Raw genomic sequence first — 8,977 nt, 5'->3', positions numbered from 1 at the left:
GTACGTCGCACTGGGATAATGTGACACGAAAGTGGAAAATGAAAAAAGAGAACATTAATGGACCTAGAATGCTACCTTGTGGTACAACAGAAGAAGTTTCCTGAAGAGATGAGCATAATTAGGAATTCAATTCAAGTAATACCACAGGTTACACGTGTTTCGCTATACAATAGCTTTTTCAAGTGTTTTCATTCATTAATTCCATCAATATTGTAATAATGCAAGTTTCTTGAAGAATACATTGATCTTCTGTTTGTCATATTCAGTTCAATTTTTCCTATCAATGAATATAACACTCTCTGTCCTCTCCCATGGCTGGCTAATTGATTGAACACTTTATGGCAATACACCTCCACAATTTTGATATAACCAACGAAACTACTGAATGAAATCAACATTCGACAATAACAGGAACAATAAAAAATCGTTCAGTTGTGAATTGCGTTAATAATAGCTCGAATGCAGCGCGGGGGCTTTCAGCGCAGCTTTGTTTTCCTATATCACCGAATTTCCGAGGGAAAAACAGCCAGTTGCGACGCGACATCGTCTCTTCCTGTATATTTCAGGAGTGTTTCAGATCACGAGCACGTGCTCAGTGCTTTCGCGCTATTCAGTTGTTTGACGGGAAAAGTCGACACTTCTGGAAAACTTTGCTGCATTCCTCATTCGTAGGTGTTTGTTCATTTACTTCAATGTGTTTCATTGATTCGAATGTATAATGTGTATATAAAAACTTGTCGCCTCAGCCCCCTATATATACAGTTGGACCACAAAGCCCGCATCATATAGGATTTTTTATTAGTAGCTTCATTGGTTATTTGACTTCGACTCAATCTTTAATCCTATCGAGGTGGAAAATAACTGGAAGAAAATGTAGTAACATGATTCGCATTATCTACTGAATTTATTTTTTCCCGGAAAATATCAAAAGTGGTGTTATTTCTCAAAATATAGAACATTCTTACTTGAAGAAGTTTTTATAAATTAAATTGTTGGCCGGTATTCAAAATTTCAGCTGCAGAAGATGATTTTCACTTTTTCTCTATGCACTGCAAAAAAAGACCAAGAAATCTATATAAAAGTTTTGGCAATGTTTTATTTTAGACATGTTTCATCAAAGTAGCGTCATATTGTGTTTTTCTGCAAATGGGGCGATTGAAAATTTTGTCATAGGCGATGCAAATAAGTTTATTTGTTTTAGACCCTGTATGAATTTACTTCATGAAATTTCTTTTTTCAGAAGCTAGGTTGTTTTTGAAAGTAATATTCATCAATATTTGAAACAAAGTTCAATAACGAGTCGAATTTTTCAATAAAAAAGTCATTCATAAAAAGTAAACGCATTGAAACCTCCACTGTGGTAATCAATAACACACTATTTTAGCTTTATTTAGTTGAAATATTGAACTTAATATTGATAGTAATTATTTGAATTGAAGGGGTTATATTTTTAGGAGTGATTAATTTTTTGAGAAAGAAAGTTTTTGGCTTTCTACTACTCCATCTGATACAAAAATGGAGTAGTAGAAAGCCAAAAACTTTCTTTCCCAAAAAAGATAGTAATTACTTTTTTGTACAACTGTCACTAAAAGTGACATTTTTAATGGTTGTCAAGAGTATTATTGAAAGATGATGTTGACAAAGTAGCATGTTGAACTATTTTTAAAACTAGTGTTAACAGTATTTTCAACACGATTTTTTTCGACCATATAGCAATAAATAAAACATAATTATTCAATTTTCAAGGAAGTTCTATTATGAACAATAGATATAGATACAATTAAATTCTGTTACAAATGTTATGTACATTAATTACATTATTATTATTTATGAACATTAATATGAAAAGTACAATTAGAAAACTGCTGATTTTAATACCTTATGATGTTGAAGAGCCTTGTAATATATTTGAACTATCTGAGTTGACAAGTTCATGGGCATTAACATTCATTCCTTGAAGTGAAAAGGACGACGCCGTAACGCTGGAGCTGTTGGGATTATTCTTTCAGCCTTTTTATGAGAAATAGATTGATCGATGTAACCTTCAGCTACTATTGTAGACTTCCATCCTCCGTGCTTCTTAATTCCGTTATATTTGTTCCTAATTCTGCTATAAAAAAGTAGAAGACCTTCTGAAACAGTGACCTGTATATTTCTTTGGTTCCGGGAGGTTCAGAAATTCATCAATGGTAGAGAGCATTTTTCCAAACGTGTTTATACTAATTCGGTTGGCACTGCATTTATAATTTGAGTATTTCAGAAAAAAAACTTGATGGTTGATAACAGAAGGCGTAATGCAAAGTATTCATTGAAATAGCCAATGTTTTTTCCAACAATTCAAAAAGAACGACCTATTTTCATTTTCGTATTTGGAATTTGAACAATCAATGATTTACCCATTAATTTAATGTCTTCTATTAATAAATGCCACAGCTCTTCACGCCGGCAGGCTTCATATGTTCCGAAAATAGTAGCAACTTTTATCATCAAATATTTTTCATCTGGCGCCACATTTATAAACCTCTGAACTTGTTCAAATGTAAGAGTTTTTGATTTTTTGGGCCTATAACATTCATTTCTCCTATTTAAGAATGCTATTACCTTGAATTATTTGCCTTCTTCTTAGCCTATCTTCTAGATAGGCTAAGAAGACGGTGTGTTTTTACAGAAATATCAAATCCTTCTATTTTATTATGAAAACAGGCCACTTTGTATGATATTTGTGTTAAAAGTAAGTTTTATTTTGTTCGTGAAATTGCTCAACTCGCTACGCTTGTTTCGCTAGCTTTTTCACTCACAAAATAAAACCTTACTTTCAACACTGATATCACAAATAACTATTAGATACAAACTATCGTTTTCAAAATATATATTCCATGAAGTTACCTCACACAGGTTCATAAGCAATTACACTCTGCATCACTTGTAACTAATTTTCATTGACCCAATCAGAAAAACAGACATTGGAGACGTGTATGGAGAAATCTCTATAGCAATCGTGTCTGAAATAAGGCATCGTCAAAGCTTAGGAATTTTATTTAGACTGAGCAGTCTTATTTTGCAGAGGGTCGATTCACAAAAACACAAAAAGGTGTGAAATACCACTACTTTCGTAATTTTTTTAGAAAAAAATCAAATTATACATAAAACACAAGTCACGTCACTACATTTTCTTGGGTAATTTTTCATCTTTATCAAAGCAGTCAAATTCCGGATGGAACTATCATTAAAAATAATTTTCATATGATGCGAACTGTGGCATATTTGCCAAAAATATTTTCACTCCCAGATTAGCCCTTAGTTGGTTGTAAGAATTTATTTTTTGTTGCTGTAAAACTGTATGAAAACTGAATACAACCTTCATGTTTTTCATTATTTTATGGATTGATTGAAATAATCCTACATAAACTCATTTTGGCCTTAGCCAAGAAGACACAAAAGATTTCTTATTGTGTGTATCCACTATATGAATTTGCGTTTCGCCACCAATTTTATTATCTTCAAAAAATATCCTCCATTAACCTTGAATGTCTCGTTTCTCTACATGCGATCTACACGCGAAAAATCAAGTGGGTTGATAAATTGTTATTAAATTACTGCGTGTTTATTATTAATTCATGAAATACATCCGAAATGTGAAGCTTACTTTAATGAACATTGCGGCGAAATGATACTAATATTGAACATGAAATATAAATTGAATGTGGTCAATCGACTTCAATTACATCGAATAACTGTATGATGACAAAAAGTTTCTAATTCCATTTGGTGTGAAATAATTCTTCATTTTTCAATGATATACTAGCAAATAGGTTCTCAAGAACTGACGCCGCCAGTCCAAAATCCAAACCATGGTATCTATATCATTCAATTCAGGCCAAAAGAAGTTGTTAATCATCGATCTATAGTACATGCCGTTCCCAATGAAATATGAACCGATAACGGGTTCAGGCATGACGTGAAAGTTGACAAATTGTGGTCTGCGAAAGACCGAGTTCTTGTGGGCGACGCGAAATCGATTGTTTCGGATTCCCCTGCACACTCTCACAGATAGCAGGGATGTTTTCGACAGATCTTGCGTTACGTCGACGTACGGGTGTTGGTCGAATGTTAACTGAAGCAGTGGACTCGAATTCATCCACCACGTTGCAAATAGTCCTTTCGGTTAGGATGATTATGACGACCGTAAAATGGGCGAAGCTTGCGATAATCGAACAAAACACCCATTATGAAAAAAAAATTACTTTTTGCACGTGTCGTTGATTGCTACATCTATCCATGGTGATTTAGCAAAAGACTAAATAAATTATGACTAATTTTACAGATGTAGTTGTGTATCTGACATGTATCTGACAAACAGATACCAATATTTGTTTGAAGGTGATTGACAATGTTTCGTGATGAATTTCACTAGTTCGGACTTCCATTGTCTATTATATAAAATGATTTGAAATCCCTGAAACAAGTAAAAAAGAATAATTAAAAAGGAATAGTTGAAAATAACAATTATATTAAGCAACAATAAACCTGAAATGAAATGATAGTGAAATAACCTACAAGTAAAAATATAATAATTGAATAAATAAAAATTAAAGGAATGCAAAAAGAAAATAATAAAAAAAAAAAAAATAAAAAAGTGTAGAGATTCCAAGTCACGTTAGTTCACGACGTTTCGATTGTTGGTATCTACAATCGTCTTCTGGTGATGACTGGACTGATTCCTCCGAGAGATGACTATTTTATAGGTCGTTGAAATACTTTCACTTCCTCTACTTTCCATTTTCCGCTTCACTGATTCCGTGAGAGATGACCGATTTGGCGGGAGTTGGTCATTTTTCGTTTGATGATGGGTTTCCATATGTTTCGTATATCTACGCTGGCCTGGCTGAATACGTTGTTGGACAACATGTATGCGGCTTCCTTAAATTTTCTCTTGAACCAATGTTCCTCTCTGTGCAAGATCTCAGCTTGGGACCACTCGATGTTGTGTTGATGGGTCCAAACATGGTCTGCTATTCCTGATTTGCTGGTTTCTCCTCGCTGTGTGTGCTTCTTGTGCTCGGCACTTTCACCAGTCATAGCCAACATATATATGGAGTGGTTTGAAACTCTGGCCATTGAAGAAGCCCACAAGAAACCTCGAGTCTGGTTGAGATATGTTGACGACACCTTCATAATATGGAACCATGGGAATACTGAACTAGACGCCTTTCTGAAACACATCAACAGCGTGAGACCTTCCATCACTTTCACAATGGAGAAGGAAATCCACAATGAATTGCCATTCTTAGACGTTTTGGTGAAGAGGACCGACACTAAGTGGGAAACATCTGTATACCGAAAACCCACTCATACGGGACAGTATCTGAACCACGAATCCAACCACCATCAATCGACAAAAAGAGGAATCATCAAGACTCTATTAGACCGTGCTTTTGGGCTCTGTAATACAAAGGAAGGTCTCGAGAAGGAACTAGACATCATCAAAAATGATCTTCAGCGGAATGGATACTCCAAAGCGATGGTAGAAAAGACTTTGGCTAAAAGACAGCAGGAGCCTCGCAAGGAAGAGAAGCCGTCACAACCAGTGCTTGCACTTCCCTACATCAGAGGATTATCGGAGAGGATAAGAAGAATTGGTTCCAAGTACAACATTAGAACCTGTTTCAGATCCGGTAACACTATCCGTAGCAGCCTCACGAAAACCAGGCCCCCAAACGCGGACTGCGATTCCAAGAATTGCATTTACCGGATACCCTGTGAGTGCGGAAAATCCTATATTGGTGAAACTAAGAGGCCATTGAATGTTCGCATTGCCGAGCACAAGAAGCACACACAGCGAGGAGAAACCAGCAAATCAGGAATAGCAGACCATGTTTGGACCCATCAACACAACATCGAGTGGTCCCAAGCTGAGATCTTGCACAGAGAGGAACATTGGTTCAGGAGAAAATTTAAGGAAGCCGCATACATGTTGTCCAACAACGTATTCAGCCAGGCCAGCGTAGATATACGAAACATATGGAAACCCATCATCAAACGAAAAATGACCAACTCCCGCCAAATCGGTCATCTCTCACGGAATCAGTGAAGCGGAAAATGGAAAGTAGAGGAAGTGAAAGTATTTCAACGACCTATAAAATAGTCATCTCTCGGAGGAATCAGTCCAGTCATCACCAGAAGACGATTGTAGATACCAACAATCGAAACGTCGTGAACTAACGTGACTTGGAATCTCTACACTTTTTTATTTTTTTATTTTTTATTATTTTCTTTTTGCATTCCTTTAATTTTCATTTATTCAATTATTATATTTTTACTTGTAGGTTATTTCACTATCATTTCATTTCAGGTTTATTGTTGCTTAATATAATTGTTATTTTCAACTATTCTTTTTAATTATTCTTTTTTACTTGTTTCAGGGATTTCAAATCATTTTATATAATAGACAATGGGAGATACCAATATGTATCAATTGACTCGAACAATGTATCCGACTTAGAACCAGTTACATGTGGAGTTCCCCAAGGCTCGGTTCTGGGGCCTCTTTCATTCATAATCTATATTTTTTCCTTCATGTCACCTCATAATTGTTTTGCTTTCGCTGATGATACTACTCTTACGACATCCGGAAAAATCAAGGGTAATTTGGTGCGCGATATAATTCAAAAGAATGCTGACATATGGTTCAAAAGAAATAATCTAATGTTGAAGAAAATAAAACTCAACAAACACTTGGTGTTAAACTCTTAGGCATACATCTAGATGATAATTTGAACTGGTTAGAGCACATTGAACAACTTAGCATCAAACTGTCGAAATACACATTTCTTATTCGGAAATTGAAAGATATAATCTCTCAAAAGGCGCTATTATCAACTTAATACGCTTTTTTTCCATTCTCACATCTCATATGGAACAATTCTCTGGGGAAATAGTACTAACGCAAATAGGATATTTATGTTACAAAAAAGGCCGCGACGATATTATTTGGGGCTGGTTTCTTAGACTCCTATAGACCTCATTTCCTTTTGATGAAAATGATGACAGTACCTTCTATTTATCTATATCAACTTTTGGTAGATATTCATAAAAATGAATCAACATCAAACAGAAATTGTGATTTCCACGATCATGAGACTTGTGGATGTGATTTGTTGATAGCCAGTAAATTCAGACTGAAAAAGTCAAGTAGAAACTCTATCGATGTCAACTCATACAATATTCTACCTCCTCATGTCAAAAAGTTGAATCAATACTTGTTCAAAAAGTATCTGAAATATCTATTGATTTCAAATTGTGTTTATTCTACTTACGAATATATAGCTGTCTTATCCAGAGAAACACAAATAAACGGCCAAACAATATAATATTCATTCTTGAGTAATAATGTATGTGTGTGAATGTGACTTATCTTATATGTATCTAAAATATCAATAAATTAAGTCAAATCAAATCTAAATCAAGTTCGAAAGTCCCTGTTGGAAGACTTTGTATATACCACCCAACCAAAAATTCAACCTTAAGTTCACATTCCTGTGTGAACGAGTAGAAAACGATCCCAAATGTTCTTCCTGTAACATTGTATTAGGAACAAGGGCTTCTCAGTTTCCTAACCTAAGAGGCAGCTGGTGCTCTCAACGAATTGTTGAACAGCTGAAAATGAATCTGTACAAAAAGAGGAAGCATACTCCTTCTTCCATTTACAAATCACGTTAAAGACTGTTGAAATATAAATATTTAAAAAAAATCTGTTAGACAAATTTTTGTATCCGCTTATTGAATATTTTTGAGTTTAATTTTCTCTTTGTACTACGTGTATACTACGGACGACTCATACTGAGTATTTTTAGTCGTTAAGGCAAATAATTGTATTTTATTTTAAATATCATGCTTTGTTATCATCATCTAATTTTGACCACTTTATGGCCATTTTAACTGACTTCCACACTATAATTACAAGTTTTCCACTCGAATCATCAGAAATTAATTATAATTGGACTAATTTTCTGCAGGACAACAATTACGGATCGTGTCTACGTCGCAGGCATTGAACAAAAAAAGATATTTCAACATATAACTTATAAAATGTATAGCATAAATTTTCCAAAATATTCGGTAACATTCTAAAGATAACCTGTCTTTTTGTTGAGACTGACGCAGGCATTGAACAAAAAAAGATATTTCAACATATTACTTACAAAATGTATAGCACAAATTTTTCAAAATATTCGGTAACATTCTAAAGATAACCTGTCTTTTTGTTGAGACTGACGGAAAACATATCCAATATTCACTTGATGAATATGGTGAATTCTCCAGTGAAATTAATTTCATTTTTAGATTTATCGGAACAATTATTGTTGGAATTTTAAAGCTTTTCGACTAATACATGATTTAACGTATTTTTAAAAGCAAAGTAGCAGTGAAAGGGAGTCAAAAACTCTTTCAATGAGGTTTTATCGGACCCCTATTTCCAGTGAAAAAAGGGAAGAGGATATATTTCCAGAAGACTGAAGTTTCTGCATTAGATCTCAAGACGAAACTTCTCCTCCGAGCAATCTTGACGTGTTTTTTTGATTTTGCGAAGAGTGCTGCCACTGGCACTTAGGTTTTGCGATACTTTTTAATAATAATAATAATAATAAGGACAATACAAGTATTGTATAAAAGTAGTCAGTAAATTTGCAGGTATTATAGTCCTTCATTTATAGTAACGGTAAACAGTAAAAGTAAACATGAAAAAAATAATATGATAGTACATACTCAGCTAATTATGTAACACATATATACATGTATAGACATATATTCACATATACACTCATACACATATATACATATATTAATCCAAATACACAAATAACAGACAAATCATAAAGGATTCACAAATACTTATTATAGTGCCTGATCAACTTTATAATAGCATCTATCAATTAAAAAATGTTAAAGACATTTTTTTAAACATGTTAAGATTCGA

At 34.1% G+C, this 8,977-nt stretch overlaps 1 protein-coding gene across 1 annotated transcript in view; it reads left to right on the top strand.

Annotated features, from left to right (window-relative positions):
• The first annotated feature begins 514 nt into the window (after window positions 1-514).
• The window catches only part of LOC111507026 (ras-related and estrogen-regulated growth inhibitor), a 155,448-nt gene continuing 146,985 nt past the window's right edge, over window positions 515-8,977 (top strand). The window contains exon 1 of the mRNA XM_074182963.1: window positions 515-668. The gene's annotated coding sequence lies outside the window, so the exon portion shown is untranslated. The remainder of the gene's footprint in view (window positions 669-8,977) is intronic.

Source organism: Leptinotarsa decemlineata, unplaced genomic scaffold, assembly GCF_025532065.1.
Source record: "Leptinotarsa decemlineata unplaced genomic scaffold, Ldec_3_MD MMD2_tig00026330_RagTag_RagTag, whole genome shotgun sequence".
NCBI lineage: Eukaryota > Metazoa > Arthropoda > Insecta > Coleoptera > Chrysomelidae > Leptinotarsa > Leptinotarsa decemlineata.
Note: the sequence above shows the minus strand (reverse complement) of the source record. Positions and strands in the feature narration are given on the sequence as shown.